General features: G+C 39.7%; 1 protein-coding gene across 4 annotated transcripts in view; it reads left to right on the top strand.

Annotated features, from left to right (window-relative positions):
* Positions 1–21,775, top strand: part of ADIPOR2 (adiponectin receptor 2) — a 47,105-nt gene that overhangs the window by 1,884 nt on the left and 23,446 nt on the right. Inside the window, exon 1 of one of the 4 annotated variants that reach the window (XM_054083705.1) lies at positions 5,264–5,355. The exons of 1 other annotated variant lie outside the window; for it this stretch is intronic. The gene's annotated coding sequence lies outside the window, so the exon portion shown is untranslated. Of the gene's footprint in view, positions 1–5,263; positions 5,356–6,822; positions 6,847–12,487; positions 12,601–21,775 lie in introns of those variants that run through there. 2 more of the 4 variants (XM_054083731.1, XM_054083722.1) reach the window with 2 other exon arrangements.

Here is a 21,775-nt window from a genome sequence, read left to right as displayed (position 1 = left end):
CTGTGTAGTGCACAGTCCTCTCTCTGAGTTGTATTCTAAAAATCCTCGGCATTCAGAGGCCTTTTTGTACTGTTGCAGTAGTGAGGTGCTTGGTTTCTACAGAATCTTAGTGAGACTATTTCAAATTTGGTGGTAGCTGCTGTAACAGAGGGAAATATGTTTCTAATCGACAGAACTAAGTTTTCTGTTATGGAGTTATGGGTGCAGCATGCTCATAAAACACAATTTGCTTTCCTTTTTATCTTCAGCTAAGAACTACTACTGTTTGTAGGCAAAAGAAAGGAATCGTATAGGGGTACTGGCCAATTCCAGTGGTGAAGATTTTATGCTGTGGCTCTTGTGTTGTAGAGGTAACTTATGTGTAAACTTCAGCTGTACTGTGACACTTGTGAAGACTGAGAGTGTGTGTTAGTAAGCAACTTGAAAGAAGTTCATTGTTGTGTTGGAAGTGTAAGATTAATTGGTTAGCACATGGAAATTACTCCCTTGTCTGAGCTGACAACTGAATATGATTAAATAAGCCTGTGGATACAGTTGTTGGCAGCTTTGTTGTGAAAAACATGCCGAATAGTTGCCGATGTGGAAAACTGAATCAGAAATAGTGATGGAGGAGCTAAAAGCTGAACTCCAACTCAGTCCAGGTTTTCAAAATGATTTCTGAGTATAAATCAAGTAAGAAAGAATAATCTGGTGTCAGAGCAAAGAGTGTATTTTTGGCATATTTCTTAAAGCCAAACCTTTCTTGGTGAAAATTCCTCCAACAAACTCTTATCTGTTGTGTGCATGTTCTCAACCATAAGTATAAAATGCAGTGAGTGTGGGAGCTTAAATTGTGTCTGGTATTCAGGAGAGCCAGGCACAACCAAAGGCCTCCCCCTTATCTTTGCCCAGCGCCACCCGAGTCTTTACACCCATGGAGTTGTATCAGCACTATTGAACTGGTAGCATCGCTGTGAGTTTGCTCAAGTGACTGGAGAGCAGTGGTTTTGGCAGTTCTGGGTGAGATTCAGGCTTGAAGTCTTGTTCCTGGATACGAGATAGAAAGGCTGGAGTTTGAAAAGCCTGTGCTTCTGATTTGTCGTGAAGGAAGTCTAATGAGAATCGGCAGGGCATGTAATGCAAGTGTTTTTAATGCTTGGATCTCTGCTGTTATCTTATGTCTTCAGTTGCATGTTCAAGAGCTGTGTCCAGCATTCATGTAAAAAGACAATATTAAACATGAAAAATTTTTGGTTTTACAGGTTTCTGGTTGTGTAACAGTATTGTCCAAGACACTGCAAGGAAACAAGGCTTGCTTTCCTCAGTGGAGATGATATCTGTGCATGAGGAAAATCTTGATGAGGAAAATCTTGATGAGGAAAATCTTGATGAGGAAAATCTTGATGAGGAAATTTTAGGAGGTCATTGGATTATTATACCATCAGCAGTTCAAAGGCTTAAATAGAAGTTCTGAAATGGAAATAGCAGTTTTGAGTATTTATGATTTGAAAGTGTGTCTGAGTCATTCAGTGAATTTTCTGGCAGACGATGTTGGTAGACTTGAAAAGATGTTGCACTAGATAATGGTAGTGATTATGAAAAAGTGTTTGGGACAGTATTTAAGGGTAATATTACTACTCTAAATTGTATTCTCTGATAAAACTTGTTTTAAGTGCCTTATCCATTCTACAAGGCATTGTATTTCAACTGGTTGTACTTAACAAGGTGACCGACTGCCTTTGCTTTTTAAAGCAATATGTTTGAAGTATGATGCTGCAGATCAGTATGTAAAGCAATAAGAAGCAGGAGGTGAGTTGTTTCTGTGTTAGTTCCTACTGCAGTGCTTTGAAAAGAACAACCATGTGGCAACAGCTGGGAGCAAGAGATTCAGACTTTCATCATCAGATAACTGTAAAACTGAGCTGAAGTTTAACTTGCCTAGTGATTACAAATATTGTCTGGAAAGTTTGTGTCAGTGGCCTGACTTGAAAGTAAAATCTTTTTATCTTAGACTAGTTTGAAGATGAACCTCAAAGTTTCCTTTCAGGGCACAGTGACAATTTTTGTATACAGAAGACTGCTCACCACCTTGTCATGTGGCAGCACGTGTGATGATGAGCAGACAGCCCCTTTGAGGAAAAGAGGTCCCACAGCTTACACTACTGCTGCTTGATTTGAGAAGGAGCAAAGTACTTGAAGTGAGGAGATGTTGACAAAATTTAGGTGCTCAGAATTTTGAAGAGGGAATATTGTATGTTTAATGCCAGTTTGCCCTTCACTGTGTTTTTTAAGTGGTGTATGTTTGAGTTATGATATGGTCAGGGTAGGAAAAAAATTACTATCTATTTTTTTTTATTGGTAGCTTAATGGTTTCTTGAGCAGATGAAATATGTTGTAGGGGTGGTGGGTATGAAATAAAATTAGATGGCAGTTGTCTTTGTTGTTGTATGTAGCCATGATTACTCTTGTGTTCTAGAGTTACAGATCTCTGCTGCTCTGTTAGAGGAGAAGAGTCTCTTTTTTTGGTGATGCTGGATTCTTTGGCCTTCTGTGAACTCTATGTCAGTGAATGTTTGAGGACTTTTCAGGGCTGCTTTGTGGTTAAATTGTTGCAGAAAGTGGCCTTTAAATGTATAGGTAGATACAAGGTTTGCTATACACATAATTATAAGTGTAGAAAAATTTGCAGCATCGTTCAGATGGAGTTCAGTAGCTGTGAAAATGGAATGGAGTCTGCTGGGATGTGCCAGCTGCTATAACGCTCTGTGAACAGGACTAATTAAACCCTTTTGAGAAAGAATATAGTCAGGCACAATTTGCAGGAGGAAAGTGTTGGAACAGGCAGAGCCATAATCATTAGCTCTAAGTTACCTTTAGACAGCAGATAGTAGACAGTTTACTCGCAGAATGGATTGAAAGTCAAGTCTGAATACAATGAGTACTGCAGTGTCCTGCTGGCATGCTGGCAGGTGGAAGTACATTGCAAACTTCTGTTGAGACCTGCTGCAGGAAAGACTACTTCGTGGCCTGCACTCCCCCCCAACTAATTCTCTTCTTTCTGGCAGTATTTTGGCTCAGAATGATTAGCATTCATGTTTCTTCTTCTAATGCTGAAACCTGAACTCCAGTATAGATGTCATAATGTTACAACGTTGCCTGCTTTTGAATAGGTCATGTAGAAATCTAGCTGTCTTTGCCAATGAGAACTGTTGTTTTTCTAGATGTAGCTATGATCATCTGCATATATTCAAAGGTAAGGTGTGGCTAGGCTAACTTATCATAAATACACTAAAGCCATTTTTCATATCTTGTCATCCAATTTTCCTGCTTCTTAAATTAAATGCTCTTTTGGTTCCCATTTGGTTCCATCTGCTTAGGGGGATTTCGGAGACTGCTGTTTTTTGTTGGAAGCCAAGGTCAGTTTTGTTGCTCTGTGTAGGTCTAAAGGATGATATTTCTTATGCTACTGATTTTGTTGGGAGATCACTGTCTGTGTTAAGCAGTTTTGCAGCTTTTAGGTCCTTTGTTTGCTGATGGTTATGTTCATTACTTGACTAGTATGATTTTCTCAACGTGTTGCTATAAGCGTGGTTTAGTAAATTGAGTGTTTATGAATATTTAAATAAACAGGCTGTTTTTCTGGAGGGAACATGCCATGGATGTGTTTGCCGTATGAAATGTTTTCTTTACATAATTCTGTAGACTTTAGTAAGGTACTTATTTGTGCTCTTTTGATTTCTTGTGCAAACTACTTGGTGCTAGGTTTTTGGACCTGTGGCCATGCTAAGGATTTCAAGCCAACCTATATCTAGACATTGTTTCTGAGATTTTGTAAAATGCAAAACTTCTGATGAAAACAGAGTGATTGAATTGAGGCGTTAAAAGCTGCCTTCCGAGAGCAAATACCACCTCTGCCTTCTGAAATTAAATCTGAATGGTAGAATTCCTTTAGCTAGTGGTAAAATTCCTCTAGCTAATCTTTAACTCCTGCTTGTACTAGAAATACTTGTGTCTCTGTTTCTCAGTCTGCAGTGTGAGCTGCTTTACAAAGCTACACTACGCAATGCAAAGATAAGTGAAGCTGAGAGTGGCTATACTCTCAGTCCTAAGAGTATTGGCAAGCTTTTATCTGCAGGGAAAGTGATTTTAGCATTTGGACTTTAGTGGCTAGCAGGACTTGAAATGAAGAGCCCGTGAACATGCATTTTGGCTTCTCTCGGCTGACAGTTTAGGTATGCTTTTGTTATGAGGAATACTGCAGTGCATTTCCTAGTGCACTGCTCCTGAGATTTAGTAGTTGCCCTTCTCTAGTGTAAACTGAAGGATGTACTTTTGCTGTTTTCCTTTCTAGTGCTTAAATTTATGTTTTGGGCTGCGTGGCTGGTGGAATTTGTGTGCATGTGCATCATACTTAGATGATTACTAGTGCTGTGGAGATTAGTTAGTGGTGGTGGGATCTGGTACTTTCTGACATCATGGCATGATGCAACAAATTTGCTTGTGAAGAACAGTATGCTTTGCCAGTTGTGTTAATTTAAGCAATTATTTGTGTGTCTGTGTTTTCCCTAGAACAGCTTATAAGCGTTGCAAGGCTGATAACAGCAATATTCTGCTGCTCTCAGTATTAATCTCTTAAGCAAATAGTTTTTCATTTTAATGGAACATGACTGTTGAAATAGAAGGAAGAGCCTGTTCTTAATTCTTATTAAAGTAGCTGTGTGACAAAGTGCCAACTGTTGGCTTTCTGCCTGCTGTACCTTCAATGGGGAACAAACTGGACTGTTTTCTGAGACTGGTGTCCTAAGAGTTGAGAAAAGCATAACAAAGTCAACAAAAGCTTTACTTAGTGTTTTTCTGACCTTTATATAGTCCAAACTAAGAGGAGGATGCTGGAAAAAAGCTTGTGTTCTGATCTTAATGTCCATGGTTAAGTGCAACTGCTCTTTAACTTCCTGTTCTGTTACTTTTTAATAATTGGCAACCATAAGACTTCTGCAGCATTACAGAAATAGTTCAATAATGGATGTGTTATAAAAATCCTTTCCTTTTTGCGAACTTTACTAATGCAGTGAAGGAATTTGCTAGGTAGCTTAGACTGGATTTGTAAGATACTTCTTAAGGGGCAATTTTCAGGTAAGTTTTTGGTATAGAAGAGAAATGCTGAGTTCTCTGACCACCTGATAATTATTGATAATTATGAATTATTCATTTAACTCCTATGAGGGTTATAAAGTAATGGTTTTTGATGGTGGTTTGGTTTTTTTTTGTTGTTCTCTTTTTTTAGGTCATCCTCCAGAAACACAGTGCGTAATTTGCCAAAACTTCCTTTTCTTTTTATTAGAAGTTTTTGTAGGTGTGCTGGCGTATCAACTAGAGGTAAGGAGAAGTGAGATCAGTAATAAAACATTAAAACTTTCTAGGTTACAAAATCCAATGTTTGATTCAGTAGGAGGTGACTTGTTGCTAAAACAATTGAGATGATGTATATTGGTTTTAGCTACTGTATCTGTAAATCTTCTAATTTGGCCTTGATCCTATTCTCTGGAGTTTAAAGGCAGGATGTTTCCTGTCTTCTGCCATGAAGACAAACTCTGAATTTCAAGTTAAGCTGGTCCTTGATAGGAAGAGAGGCTGACCAATTATCACAATACTTGCATAAATATTTCTGTTCGAAATATATAACTGGTGTGTGATGCCGTTGAAAGTGCCAGTTATGCCAACTGATTTGGAAGGACTCCAGTGTGTGGGTCAGTTTAGGGAAGGGGAGGTGATACACATGACTGTTGGAGGCGATACCTAAAAATCTCAAATACTCTGATAAAGTCAGGGTTGATGTATCCAGGTTATGCTCTGCATAACTGTGGATAGTGAAAGTCTGCTTTGGGTTTTGAGCAGCAGTCTTAAAATGCTGTTGGAAAAGTGGTACAAGATGCTCTCAGAAGGATGTTAGGTTTCATTCTTCTATGTAAGCGCGTTCCAGCTGACTTTTTCTGTGTCAGTTAGCCAGTTCAAATACTCCCTTGTTACACATCACAGTAAAGTCATTGTGAAAAACAAAGTGTGATTGCAGAACCCATGACTGTTTTCCTCTGAAAAGTCATATCTTGGCTCTGTTTCAATAGTTCGTTATTATATAAGTGCCCGAGGGCTTATCTGCCTGCAAGACTCACATGAATGTTTTGTGCAGTCTAAGGTCATCCTTGAAAAGGTACAGTTCCACATTCCTCTTCTTTTAGCAGTAAGTATGATGTGCCCAGTAGTTCTTGTAGTACCACCAGAAATCTTACTACCTTTTGAAGGCATTATCTGATGTAGAGATTAATATTCCCTTAAAACTCGTTGTTCCCTCCTTGGAGATCCTGTTCTGATGTAACAGAATATTTGAATACTTTCTCATTTCAAGCTGAAGGGAGTCCTGAATTGGGTGGTAATCTAAGCTATGTCTTTGTAATAAATGAACAGTTTAAAAGCATTTTATTTGTTACAACATTCAAAGTCACAGGTTACGGTGGTGGTATTTGGGGTTGGCCAAAGCATAGTTGCATAATGCCTGTTGTGGAATGACCTTTAGTCATAGCGATGATGGACTAATTCAGAATTACTGGCACTTAAAATTAATTACTAGGCAGACATAAAAAGGGAAGGTGTAGAGTGTATGCATTAGTGCTGCTTGCATTGTCTGCTGCTTCTTCAGGGGATGTGACAGGTAATAGACCTGTATCAGCATATTGTGCTGATGGTGATCCAGTTGCTAAACAAACATGCAGGATGTGTATGCTAAAACTGCTTCTCTTCAGTGATTGTCCGGCTGTCTCTGTTCATCTTTGAACTTCTGATTTGATTGTGCTGGAAATTTTGGTTCATCTGGTAAGTTGCCTAGAGAACTGGTTATACTAGAGGGCAAGTGGTCTGTTAGTGAAAACCAGTGCTTTCTGTTGGAAATATTGAATAAGGAGGCCGTACAACTAGGAGGCTTTGAACTGTTGGGTATAAGACTTAGACTTGTAAGACTTACATGGTTTAGAAATATTACCAGCACTTATTGTACATAATGTAGTACATGTAGTGTTTGAGCCAGCTTTTCTGACTTTGTATACTACTTACAGTATGAATCAAGTAGGTTGTGTAATTTATAAACCTTCCCTTCTTCGCTGGAGCGCAGTGAATGTCACTTTGAAGCTGGCTTGTGAGTGCTGTGTGCTTTACAACTCCAGTGACACAAGATCCTAAGATAAACTCAGTGTTTGTCTAGTGAAATTTTTAGGCTCTAACAACTTGTCATGAAACAAAGCAGAGAAAATGGAAATAGATTACAGGAAAAGTCTCTGCATTCCTTGCTGTTTTCATGCTGTGATATTTATGTTGTAGAGGATCCCTCCCAAGCTCTGACTTCAGACTCTTATGTGGACCAAAAGCAACATTGTATATGTGGCTTGATCAAAATATTTTCTGACTAATTTTAGGTGACCAGATTAACATGTAGATTAATGTATTTGACAGTAATAAATCGGTTTTAACAAGTATTGAGGCAGATGTTTGTTTGGCAGAGAATTTGTATAAAATATGGTATCTGGAGTTACATTTTATGGAGAACGGTGTAGCAGAGATGGTTAAATTTCTTGCTTTCCTCCTTTTTTTTTTATACAATTTAGCTGTAACCATGAGGAGTTTTAAGTCAGTTATCTTGATGAGTGAGCCTACAAAAATCAAAGGATCCTAATTTAAATTGAACATGTGCTTTTTGTCATTTACTATAAATGTTTAATAGCTGCTGTATAGCATGCATACTCTAAGGATTTTTTTATTCTTCCATGTCTGTGTGAATTCATTAACTAGTTTTAGGCTAACTTGGAGAAATGGCCTCATATGTATTTCACATCCTTCTTGTAGGAATACTGGACTGTAAGTTTTCCAAGCTTGAATACAAACATCAAAAACAGTTGTAGGTTTGAGGTGAGAGAAACTGGTCTGTGCTTCCTCATCGGTAGCACAAATATTTGTAAGAGAGCAGTAACAAATTGGAGACTAGGAATACTGGGGTTTTTTTGGGAAACACATTTTAGTGGTTAAGGTAACTGCTTTGTGCTACTCCAGGGAAGGTACAAGATCTGTTTTTCATTGTTCTGAACTGCATTTCTCAGCACTGAGACTTAACGAGAAATTTGTACATTTCTGGAATAAGTTGACACTTAAGGTGACAAGCTTGGCTTCCAAATTGGCATTGGTATTTGAGGTGAGTGCTAGGTACAGGCATGGGCATATAAACCAGTCAGACACGGGACTTCAGTTAGTCATTCTTCTCCCCATCAGGAGGGAAACTAGCAGTGAGTGAGATATTTGATAGGGTTGGAGTTTTTGGTTGATTTTTTTTTTTTGTGGGTTGTATTTTTTTTTCGGGTTTGTGTTGTGGCTTTTTTGTGGTTGTGTGTTTTAGTTTGTTTTTTTGGGTGTTTTTTAAGAAAGTTTTTCCTTAATCATTTGCTCCTGCTGTTCTGACTTTGGCGATTGAAATCAATGACATCAAATTGCTACGGCAATTTAAGCACTGTTTGTGGAAGAGGGTAAAAAGCATAGTCAATAGTTAACAGATTTTATCTAATCTGCCAGTAAGAACCAAAATAAGGGCATACTGAGTGTTTTGATTTCTTTTATTCTCTGGGAAAAGGTGAGTCATTCCGTTGAAACTTCAAATTCCGAAATAGCTATAACATAAACTAGGCAGGGGTAAACAAGAAGTCACTCTGACTCAGGATCCTACCTTCATTCTGGACCTGCTGCTTAAGCTTGTGCTTTTGCTTAAGCTTGTGCTCCTCTGGCCAACCTTCTATGTGTAATGAAAGTTGGCTGCATGATATCCACACAGTTTGCCTCCAAGCCATGCTGAAGAAACATATTTACATTCTTACTTTCACTTGCTTAGTTTTCTTGCCCTTGTGTTTCACTCATTGCTAAAGTGACAAGACCTCCTGCCTGAAATGAAGAGATGAAGAAGGTTTGGGCTCAGCAGATTGTGTTTTACTGAGGTTACGTTGATCAATAGTATGAACGTTGTGCTATGGGTGTATTCATGGTATGGTTCACTTAATGTCCCTAGGCTGCAGGATGAAGTCCTGGCATGCGTATGCCAAATGTGCCAGGCTGCAGCACCTCTTGCCGAGTCTTTGACTGTGCTTTGTCCCTAACCTTTCTATTTAGACCATTGGAGTCTGAAGCCAAGTTGCAGGACCACCCACTAGTCCCAGCCAAGCTGGCCATTCAGAGGAGAAAGAACAAACTTGGCAAAGGAGGTTCTGGCAGCTATAGGATTTTTCTGTTCCCTTGTCCTCTTATATAAGTCCCTGGCCAGAGCATCTTGGGGTAGTGCATACTGGCTTCTTGAATGCCTTTGGGGAGTTACTGACATTGTTAGGGTGCTGTGCCTGATGTCCCTGAGAAACTTTCTATTTCAACTCTCATCCTTTCTTCTGTGGAGTTCTTTCATTTCCTGTCTCATAATCATTTGACTTCCTCCCTGTTTTGTTTTTATTCATTAGGCCCCTTGCAGTCCTTCCTCAGGGAAGACTCTGAGGTTATAATAAGGGTGCCCATCCCCTAAGGAATGAAACAGCTTCTATGCATGAATATATAAGCAATGTATGTTACGCATCCATTGGTATTTTAGGGGCTTCTAGAGTTATAGGTGGCTTCATGTACTTAACACACTTTGATGGATTTATCCTGTCCAGTTTCCTTGTGAATCCTCATCCTGTAGCAAGGAGTTCCAAGGTTTACCTGTTTGCTGTGTCAAGAACAGCTTCTTTTTGTGTTTGAGGTTGTTATCTGTTAACTCTGACCTTATCTTGGCTGATAGACAATGCTTGGTATTTTCACTTGTTATTTTGGGTGGCTGTGCTGTTGTTGTAGACATGAAGATTAGGAAACCTTGTGCTGTGTTGAAATCTTACTGCAATTTTGCGTGGTCAGCTCTGGTTTTAAATAAAACTTCATTTGCTATTGCAAAGCAAATTCTCACATCATTTAATAAATGTGTAAAATGTCATGTAAAACATCTGAACTATTGCTGATTATCTAGCACGTTGTAAAAATAGGTATTGGATTTTGTATTTCATAAATGCAAGGCTCGTGTCACTTCATACTCTTGTTTCCTTAGTTACAGCTGCTTGCTTGTCTTCATAGGTCTGGCCTTGCTTCGTTATCTGGGCAGGTCAAGTGTCCTCCAAGATTTTATTTCTGTTCTCTTCCAGCATACTAAATTAACAACACTGACTTTCCTTAGAACTTAAAATCTGTCATTGCCCACTTTTTTTACCGGGAGCATGCATGCCACTGCTGTTTTGTCAATACTGGAAGAACCTTTTGTGCTTTTCATAATAGTATCCCTCGGGATTTTAGAAGTGGATAAGGCAATGTTTGTGCTCTGTTTACACCTCAACCCTGTATATTGGCTGGGTTTCCAAGTGAACCTTTGGCATACAGATTAGTGGTTGACTCCTACATGTAAGACTCGGTCTCTACAAAGAAGCTTGGCCTGTGTTTGCTCAGTATTGGTGACGGCTGTCTGTGCCCATCAAATATATCTGAAGAGCTGTGTTGTGTCTCAGTCACAGCCATGGACAAGGTAGCTAGTCTTTGCATCAAAATTAGCTTATTTGCTAACAGAAAGAAAACAAACTTCAGCTAGAATGAGATCTTATTTGCCAACTCCTTTGACAGTAGGTGTTGTGTCACCATAGGGTATTTTTTTTTTTGTCTTTCCAAAACAGTTTATCTGAACAGTTCTACGTGTATTAACAACCCTTACAAATGTAGTTGGGCTGGCGTAAGAATATCTTCAGTGAGTATTTGAAAACCAGGACAAGTAACTATTCAGTAGTTTGCTGACCCAGTTCTTGCTTTCTGCTTGCGTTCCTCCTGTCTGGGCCCTTGTCCAGGAAATCAACCCAAATTCCTACCCTTCCTACTTGTAAGAGTGTGGGTGCTTATCAACTTGGCCATGTTTCCTTCCTGTTCTTACGGCTTTTTAAAGAAGTCAAGTGTTTTCTATGATGTCTATAATTTCTTTATGCAAACGGAAAGAGAAGATGGTGACTGCTTAGCTCACTGTTTTTTGTGATTAGGTACTGTCATAGGACCGTACATACCTGTACGAACGGGCCTTTGGTACAAACAGTGACCGGGTCTCCCTGGCAACAGAATTCCTTCTGGGGAAAGAACGTGTTACAAGTTCAGGTGACCCATTTGGTTGCTTTTCCTGAGGCTGCTTCAGACTTTATTATTATATTGTAATTTTCCTGTAACACTTTATCAATGCTCTTCAGAGTTGCAAAATGGGAGAAGGAATGGAAGACTCCATCTATGTTGTTATGCTCTTGTTTATGGGCAAAGAGGCAGCACCACTTGTGTATATGTCTGTGTGTATAAAAACATGCATAAATGAAGCTGAGAATCTTTTGTTAGTGTAATGGAAATCTTAACAGTGACTCAAATCATTAGCCCGGATTTAATTGTTAGAGGAAAAAATAATGAGCATATTGCATTAGAGTACTTATATACAGGAAAGCATTGGCAAGTGCAGCTAAAATTTTAATAGGTACACCATTCAGATTCTGTCCCTTCTCCTGGCTTTACTTCCACCCTTACACTGTTCCTGTGGGTCTTTAAGTCAGCAGCTTTGGACTGCTGGACGTGATAGCAGGAGGTCATCAGCCTTGAGTAATTTATTGGGAGGAGTAGAAGATGTTGATGTTGCCTTTTTCTTCTTCCTTCCTTGAGGATCCACTTAGGTTTGTTTTGGTTTTGTTTTTTTTTTTTTTTTTTGTTTGCCAATATGCTTTTACACCTCTTTTCTTTCTTCATTGATCTACAGCTCCAGGCTGTTTCTGAATTTACTATATATGGTGCTTTTTAGGCATTTTAGTTGCTTTTCCTTTGTTATCCCTAAAGCCAGGTTTGTCCAGCTCCAGGCCTGCTTTTTTTTAACTGACCATTAGTGAGTTGTTCATAACCATGAGGTCTCTGGTAGCAAGACTGTGCCCTGTCTGTTAACCCAGACCTGTACTCCTCTGCACCACATCCTGTCTTTCTGCTTCTCAGAGCCTCTGTTGTCCTTTTAGGCCCGTATTTCCTGACATCACAGTAAATACTTCGTTCTGTGGAGGATAACTGGAGATTATAGTACACTAAGGTAAACAAAAGTAAAATAAGTTAGTTATAGTCATCTAGTTAATTAGAGAAGCTACTGTCACAGCTAAACCAGGTAAAAGGCAAGTGAAAAAAGGTTCAGACAGAGTAAGCCTGACAGGACTGAGTCCTGAAACCTTGTGGCTCAGTGTGGAGCTCATGGCCTGCTGCTAGCACTGGTTGTGCTCTATTACAGGGCTGCGTGGGAATGATTTCCGTCTCCCCCTCCCTGTTCGATGCTTGCAAATTGCTGCCTATCACCCACAAGTCCAGGAAGGGTGTTGCAAGCCCTCCTATGACTCAAGGCTCCTGAGCAGGACGGAGAAAAGGATCCTGGAGGCAGCCCCTCTTCTCTATCTTTTCTTGCCTTGTGGTGATCTGTGTAGGTCTGAAGGTAGCCAGTAGCACTTTATTGTGTTAATATAGCCACCATTACTTAGTGTAAGTGCTTCACGTAAGTCTTGGTTTCCTTTATGAATTTTATAGTTACAGTAAATGCTGGGTTTTGTGGGTGCTAAAGGTAACCTGGATGTCTAACTCCAGCTTATTCTGATTTGTGTTAAATTAATGTTTTATTTCTGTAATAAGGTATTTTTATAAGTGTAAATATTGTCTGTTTCCTTAGAGGAATTTTTTGCTTAATCTCCTGTGGTGACTGTCTTCTGTTGTGAGTTATCTACTGTGAATAGTTTGACATAACAAAATAATCTTTATTTTCCTTTAATGGTGCTGGCTGTCATTCATCGACGTTACAGCCAGTCCTCATCTTACTAAACAAGCGGTGTAGCTCTGTTATCAAAGGGTGGATTGCAATTACATGCTTCAAGGTAGGGACAAGTATATTTTTCACTGAAGGAATATAGAAGTGCAGTGCTCATCACAACAGCTCACTTACCGCATTTTTTTTCTTGTTATTTTAGACAATTCCAATGTGTGTTGGGGGTTTTTTTTAGTGGTGTTGGTGTGGTGGGGATTTTCTGGAGTTGGAAGACTTATGAATTACACTTCACCCCCCTTACCCTGATATGGAAATATGAATGCGTCAATAAGTGATACTACTTCACGCATACCATCTAATGTGTATAGTCTCAAAATGCTTCCTAGTTACTTGAAAATTAATTTGGAGCGTGTTTGTAGTCTGAAGCTGTTTCAAACTTAAAAGCTACACTAACATAGCTGTGCCCATTGCACTGCAGGCTGTGGCTGTATTAGCAAAAGACCTCTGCAGGGAACGCAGTTATACTAGTGAAAGTTGTTGTGCCAAGGTGGTAAAACAAACCACAGCAAAATGAGTCTGAGTGTCTTGATTGACAGCCTATTTTCATGTTAAGATAAATGCTCACTCAAAGGACTTGCATTTACGTGATTAATAATTTTTTTTTTTTTTTAGAACTTTAGCAGTAATCTCGCAGGGTATAAGATGACAGTGGGTGTTTTGCCATCTCTTCTGCAGGACAGTAGAAACTAAAAGATTGACTGCACGTCTCTGCTTTTGATTTATGTCAGTGACATATTTTGATATCGGTGTACTTGGTCTTGTTTCAGAATTTGAGATGATTCCGAACAATGTCACCAGGAAAGAAACGTATACCTGAAAGAGTGTCACTAAACCATAGAGGAAACTGAAAGTTCACTTCAGCTTATTTCTTAACTCTCGACAATGTTTATCTTTAAAAAGAAACAAATGATTCTCTGGCTATTGCATTAAGGAAGTTAAGATATGTAATTAATAAGTAGCTTTACCAGTCTTGTGTAGAACTTCAGCCATTTGACTAAGTCTGCTTCTGATAGACGTAAATTAAGTGCAGTCTTGTTACAGTAGATCTGTCTCGTTTGCTTGAGTTTTGATGGTTAAGAAAGTATCTGAAAAAGATGCTGCACTGCTTTTTTGATCTTAGATTGATATAATACTGTGGCTGTGGTTGTTGGTTATTCCTGCAATGTTCTTGTAATGTTTATACTACAGAGAAGTAGCAAATATTTAGCGTTGTCCCACTTGTGGCAAAATAACATTATGGTTCTTGGGTAGAGGAATATATGCTGTTTTCAAGTGAAGAAATGCCATTGAGCCTAAGTGAAGGAGTGAGTTTCCTTTGTTCATATTTTTTTATGGATAAGGGTATGCAAACATATTTTGTAGACCAAACCTGTCGGCCACAAAATAAAACACTGATGAGCAAGCTCACAACCTTATGAATAAAGTTTATCAAGGTTATCAGCCAACCTAGAGAGTAGGTGCTTCCAAGGACTGTGGAGAGTGTGATGATCAGCTTTTTGCAACCAAGCTTCTGAGATCCTGACCGCTGCATTAAAATCAGTAATCTTAATAAGGTGTCTGATTTGCTGTGCCGGGTGTGGTCTGTAGCTGGTAAACAGGTCATAATAAAGGCCATGGTATGTACATATATGACAATTAAAGGGTTGGACCAGCAGGTAACTGTTAGTCCTTAGCAGGTTAGCAAAATACTGCCTATAATATACATAAAGAATTAAAATCTCGGGTGTGTGGTCCTACCCTTTCTGTCATGTTCTCTGTTCTGCCTCTCTGACAGTGTATTGAGCCAATTCAACTTGCTAGTTTTAAAAAGAAAAGGATTATCTCATTCTCCTCCCTGGGTTACCATTTTTCCAGATTGCCACTTGGGACGGGTTGTGAGAAACATCTGAGTGCCTTTGGTGGGGGGGCAGTGATGAGACATGAGGCTGTTTGTCCACCCAGGGGAGAGTGGGGCTGCCCCCTCTTGGCACCAGTCAGCCCTTAAGTTGTGTCCAGGCAACCCAGTAAGAATTACAGAAGGCAACTGTCTTAAATGCTTTCCTGCTTGAAGTTTGCAGCCTAAAACATGTGTATTACGCTTTGGTTTTAAAAGCAAGGTGGCAGTGTTTGTTTTTGTACAGTTGCTCCAGGCATTTTCTTGAGGTTTAAAAGATCTTGCTTCAGTTTCTAGAGAGATTCAAACACACAGTTCCTAGGAGAGTGTTGTACCTGCCAGGGTAGACAAATGTTTGCCCTCTGGATTGCTGCTGTTGATCCTGGTACCTCTTACATTCTCATGTAAAGATCCTCTGTGTAGAGGAGTGAAATGAATGTAACTTCAGTTTAGTAGCCTAGCTCTGGATTTCAGTGCCTGCTCCAAAGACTGGTTTCTTCATCTTCACCCAGCAGTTCTCTGAATTGGGTGTCCTTGAGGCAGTAGTTAAAAGGATGTATTCTAAATTTTCACTTAAGAGGAAAGTAATGTCTAATTTCAGTCTTTCACTTTTAGGCAGTCTGTGATCCAAAGTGTTACTAACAAAAATCAACTGCATATTTTTTGTCATTGGCAACCATCAGCATAAGTTGGTATGAGTTAGTAACATGCCATAGAAATAAAATCATAAAAGGCCACAAAGATGGAATGTTTCTCACTTGGAGAAACTAGAAACTGAGCCATTAAAGCTGGGGGGGGGGGGGAGGGGGGAAAGAGGAAGGAAAGAACCAAAAGCAAGTTTTCCAGGTCTGGGCTGTGTTTTTTTGTGGAACATGATGTGAAAAAAACTTGAACTTCTGTTGCTCATTTTGTACTGCTTTTGTGGCAATTCTCTTGGTTTTGGTTTATTGAAGAGTGAAACTAATTTACAGCAGTCATCCAGTCTATAACAACCGGACATTGTGCACTGGGGGTGGGCCAACCTCTGACATAAGGCTTAATGCAGTTGCAAAACCGGGGTCCTGTTTGCGGTACAAATTGGACAAATGTTGTAACAATGTAATGGGATCCTCTGAAATGGAAGCATTTTGTTACTGTAGGCAGGCTGCTGGCTTGTTCCCTTTCTTTGGATCCAAATGCATCAGAATATGCTTGATTGTTTGCCTCTGCAGCCTGCTGTGAAATAGCTTAAGCTGAACTGTCCGGTGACAGTTTACAAGTTACAAAGACAGCTTTTTGGCCACTGACCCTCCACGGGAGTCTGTTTGTTTTGTAGATGTCTCTTTCTCTAGGGAAATTACATCTAAGAGAAGAGGTGCTGGATTACTTCCTTACTGTTCCTCATTGTTAAAGATGACCTCCAAAGAATTTTTACAGCCTGATTCATGCTTTTTCTTTAGGGTACATTGAGAGAACAACATTTTCTGTGATCTTCCTCTTTCACCTGTTCATACATACCCTTGTTTGCTTTGGTTTTGGCTATAGTTTTGGAGAATATTTGGAATATTGCTGTAGATGTTTAAATCCTTGAGATAAAGATGGACCAGTCACTGAAAAACTAAGGAATAAAAAAGGATGAAAATCCTTTATTTCAAATTATGCAAGGGGTGATTCACAAATCTACTTAAAATATATGGATTGCTTATCTCTTCTGCTTTGTTTTATGCGCAGTGAAAAAAGCAGCCAACCAGCAAATACCCCATATAGTTAATAAGTGACCCAGCATGGGTTAGCTGGGCCACAAGTACGGTGATGCTCAACAGGAGTCTTAACTCATGTGATGCAATGCTTGCTGTCTGGCTTCCTCATCCTCTTTCCCTCACCCAGGCTGTATCCTCCTGCCTTGTATTGGCACTGGTGCTTACCTAATTTCCCTGGTTAAATGACCAGGGTATCATATAGGCAGAAAGTTGAAGATGACTCCTGCCCCTAAGAAAGCCCCAAAACACCCAGCGCCTTGCCAACAGCTCACTGTTGATGAACCTAATTGAGCACTTGTGTTGGTGCTAGGGAGTAGGGGAACCAGATGGTTGATAGGATGATCCCATTGTCACCTGAGAATATTTTAAGCTTGTCTGTGATGTTACTGAATACTGTTGTTGTTACTATACTATTTGGAAGGGACTACATGTGACAGAACCTCCCTACCAGAGAATAGCAGTAGAAATACAGTGTGCCAAGAAAGCTACATTTTGTCTAGTCTGCCTTGTTTCAGTCAAGGTAGCCAGAATCAACCATTTTATAGGCAAAAATTCCATTCTGTCACCATATGTAAGTTGTGTTCTTCTCATGAACAGTCTGTCCATGGGTAATCATAGAATCGTAGAATCATAGAATGACCTGAGTTGGAAGGGTCCCACAAGGGTCATCAAGTCCAGCTCCTGTCTGTGTATAGGACAACCCCAACATCCATACCATGTGTTTAAGGGCATTGTCCAAATGTTTCTTGAATATTGCCAGGCTTGGTGCCATGACTGCTTCCCTAGGGAGCCGTTCCAGTGCTCCACCACCCTCTGAGTGAAGAACATTTTCCTAATATCCAACCTAAACCCACCCTGGCACATCTTCCTGCCATTGCCTCAGATCCTATCATTGTTCACCAGAGAGATCAGTGCCTGCTCCTCCTCCTGCCCTTGTGAGGAAGCAGTGAACTGCTATGAGGTCCCCACTCAGTCTCCTCTTCTCCAGGCTGAACAGACCAAGTAACTTCAGCTGCTCCTCATATGACTTCCCTTCTAAACCCTTCACTAACTTTGTGGCCCTCCTCTGGACACTCTTCATTAGCTTTACATCCTTCTTATAATACGGCACCCAAAACTGCACACTGTACTCGAGGTGGGGCTGAGTATGGGAAATACTTTGCCATTTGTACTTTGCTAACAGTTCTGGAAAGGGACTCCTGCCTATTTTTTTTTTATTAATATTGTTATTAAGGCCTACTCTAAACAGCTTTGGATTTGGTAGTTATTCAACCCATAGGTGGTTTACTGTTCTCTTAAATTTACTGTTCTCTTAAATTTACTGTTCTCTTAAATTTGCTGTTCTACTGGCTACCTAGTGATGCTGTCACAGTTGTGATGGTCCATGGACGCAGGCAAGGGGAGTTGGTACATTGAGACAGTATCTCTTACAGGACTTTTCAGGTGCTCGAGTCCTTCATTAAATATTAATGAACGTTCTGAGAAACAGCATAGCCTGAAATTTTCATGATGACCTTTTGTTATTTTGATAACTAAGCTCTGTTAGGGAGAATGAGCTAAGTTGATGAAGGCTTATCCAGTATATATACATTGCTTATGTTAGTTTAAGGGATGCTTTGAAAAAGATTAGCAAGGCAAAAACGTGCAGTGGGTGCCATTGCCATGAACAGGAAAGTTTGTCAGTTATGTTTTTGATCAGTGAGAGGGGAATGGAAGAGGATGCCATTTTCATTCTTCTTCCAAATACCGGAAAGAAATAAGTTTGAAGGGATAGTGCTTGTGCTGCTTGCAGAGGAACATTTTGGGAAGAGCTGGATGCTGAAGAGACTGCTTTGCTTAGGAGTCAGAAGGGACTGACTACCTGGGACTGTTTTACCCTAAACAGGAAGTTGCAAATCTCTTAATTTTAGCTACAAACGCTACCCTTGGTGCACTTTCTTTGCTTTGCTACCACGTGGCATTGTTTTAGCTTAGGTAGAAAACCAGTTGAATTATGGCAATTTAGAAGGGCTGTACCACTCATTCTGGAGGATATTTGGGATGATCTTACAGAGTGTGGTAGAGTCATCTTGTTGTGTTTTCCTTGTCATCTTAAGGAGTGTAACTGTGTGTTAAACGTGCTCTGCAATTGTGGATGTTGACTCCTCCAACATTGCACAATTGCAGTAAACTGCTGAAATAGTTTTGTCTTCCGATTCTGTTTTTGGAAAGACGGTGACTATCTGTCTACAGCCTGAAGCTGGTACTGTCTCTCTTTGCTGTGAGGTTGGCTTCTGAACTGAGATGAAGCGAAATGAGCAGCTGGGAGTGATGACCACTTGGGCTTTGTAGGTTGTGTGGTGGCAGCAGCATGTTGTAGGCTAATGGAGTCCTATATTTTGTGTTCGTAGACTGCATTTAGACCTATGACTATTAAACTGGCAAGTCCTTTCCAAAAGCCGACTTAGCCTTAAAAAAACCAAACAAACCAAACTCTGTAGATGCTTTTCTTAGCTGATTTTTGAAACACAACGGGAACTCACTGATTGATCTAGCCGTTGATGTTATGCTTATTATATCTACAATCTTTAGATGGATTTTAAGCTGTTCGTGGCAGCTTCCTCTTTAAATGGAAGCTAATTTTAATGAAAGCTTTTTTTTTTGTTGCATGCTGGGAAAAAAAGTCAAAGAACTCAAATATAAGATTTATAATCTCAGTGAAACACAAAACAATCTCCCAAGACCTCAAGTGTTCTATAGCTTTTCATTTTCCAGGTTTTGTTTTCATGAACTGCCTGGCCTTGGAGACAGAATGGGGGAATAATTCATTCACAGTGTTTCAGCCATGGTCTTCTGGCTAGGAGCTACTGACCACTCTTAACCTTCTTGTTTACTTACAGAAAGGTCAACCCTTCACTGAACTGTGGAGTCATAGAAACTTTACAATAGAAATTAAAGACTGTGTCTTTTCATAATCTCTTCTTTTCTTTCAGTGGTGAGCAAATAGTTCTGGCTATTAGCCACTGTTTTGTATTCAGGCATGTGGTTTTGGCTTTTGTAGTACAGTTTTTCTAAAGGACTAAAACCAAGCAGCAATGCTTTCTGGGCTATCTTTCAGCTTGCTTACCATTGTATGCTCAGTAAGGGCAAGCATATTTAGCACTAAAAGGATCCTGCATGAAGGACAGCATGGAAACATCTTAGTTCAGTGAGCAATTTCACTGTAATTTCAAGAAACAACAACTTCTATTTCTGCAGAGCTCTATGGTTCATCTCGACGGCTGAATGCAAATCTCAGTCGCTAGAGGTGAAACGTATCTTTTGTTTTTAACCTTAGTGATTGTTGGCAGCAAGTGCTACTGAAGTAAATCTTTAAGGCCTGATTTTAGAAGACTCTTGGCATTCTTGTGTCTTCTTGCATTAAAGAACCTTTCGCAAGCATCTTGGCCAGCTGCAGTTAAGCCTGTTGTGTTGGTTGTTACTGCGTCTGTTTAAGCATTACTCCCACAATGTCATAGAGGTGATGTAAGGACATGCTCTTGGGCAATATAGCACGTAGTACAGCACACAATGGCAGTTCTATTGCTTAAAGCTGGTAGAAATTAGAACTAGTAAAACTTGTTGGTTAAATGTCTAATGCAAATTGAACAATCCATGAAACTGCCTATGGCTGTTTCAACGAACTCTACCTGTTTGCAGTGTTGTGTGGAATATCAGGCAAGGTGTGTGTGTGTGTTTGTAACTGTTGTTTACAAACAACTGCTCTGCTTATGTTCTTTTTGGTTTTTTCTTTGTTTGATCTGCAGCTTCAAATTGGCACAGTGTCCTTTACTGACATCAGTCTCCTATAAGTTGCTTTTTAAATTAAGGCACCCAGTCACTTTCATTTTAAACTGTAGTTCTTGTTGCTTAGTCTTTTCTCTCTTCCCTAGATCTGGGAAGTTTTTCCAAATGGTAATGTGGTGATGTCTTCATGTTCTTGCGAGGAAATAGGATTGTGAATTGACTGCTTGAAATATGACAAAACCGGTCAAGATTTCAGTTGTTCTGTGGCTTTCTAAATATTTGTTCGTGGTCTTAAAATCCACTTGCTTAAATTCTTCTTTGGGCTTCCTGAGTAATGTTAAACCTTGGCTTAATTCTCATGGGCTGTTAGTCCTGTGGCTCTTGTTCTTACCAAGTAAACAGCTGTGGCCATTTTAGGTGTTACATCTCAGATGGAGGTTACTGACCTTGTAGTGGAGCTAGCAAGAAGGTGGGCATACCATCTGCTCTGCTGTCATCTTGTAAACTTACCTTCTTGGGCGATTAAAGCAGTGTGCCATACTGAACTCGGGCAACTGAGGTATCATTTAGTGCTGCAAAGTCTGTTACCTGCTCATTAGCAGCTCTCTTGTCTGGGGGATTGCCAGGCAGCTGAGGGGGTATAATATTACAAACTGCTGCAGCAAAATTAGCTGTAGCACATTTGTCAGAACTGAGAACTAGCTTGCAGTGATCGTATGTAAATGAGATTAGTCCCTGAAAGGAAGGAGTACATTATTTATTGGCTTTTTGGAGGTGGCATTGTATTACAAGATGGCCAATATCAATATATGGCTTATATTTTTTAATTTGCCCTCCTACATTATGACAAAGTTCAGCATCTTTTATTTGGCACTAAAACTCCAATCTAATTATGCACCCTGGCAAGTTAAAACTAGTTAGATGGGTTATCTTAATGTTATGTGTTAGTCACATCTAAGTGCCTAGATGCTACAGTAATTTAATGACACCAAGTGATTAGTGCAAAATGAACAGATTCTCAAAGTCATTCTGAAGCCTTCTGAAGCTGAGTGCTGATTCACGCTGATGGCTTCTGGCACTCTGATTTCTAAGTGCTCTGCCTGTTCCTCCCAAGGCAACCAGCATCAAATGGATATCTCTTGCGTGGCTATTGAAGTGAGCACCGCACAGTGATGTAAGACATAAATAGGTAACCAATAATACTCTTGGATGAGGACCCAGATTAACAGGTTGGCATTAGGTAATCGTCTTCAAATTTACTTAATCTTTAGCATCTTGAGTTAAATTTACCCCAAATCCTTTTTGGGGTGTTGCAAGTTTAAAATATAGTTACTTTTCTCAGTAGAATGTATACTTTTCTGTGGGGATTATCCATTTATGATTGCTGTGATGGAATGAATGGTGTTTAAATCTGCCTGGTCTAATTCCTTATATGAATAAAGGTACAGACTTGTTGGTAGC

This window comes from Cuculus canorus, chromosome 1 (genome assembly GCF_017976375.1).
Source record: "Cuculus canorus isolate bCucCan1 chromosome 1, bCucCan1.pri, whole genome shotgun sequence".
Classification (NCBI taxonomy): Eukaryota; Metazoa; Chordata; class Aves; order Cuculiformes; family Cuculidae; genus Cuculus; species Cuculus canorus.
The sequence above is the reverse complement of the archived record's forward strand: the minus strand, read 5'-3'. Positions and strand labels throughout refer to the sequence as shown.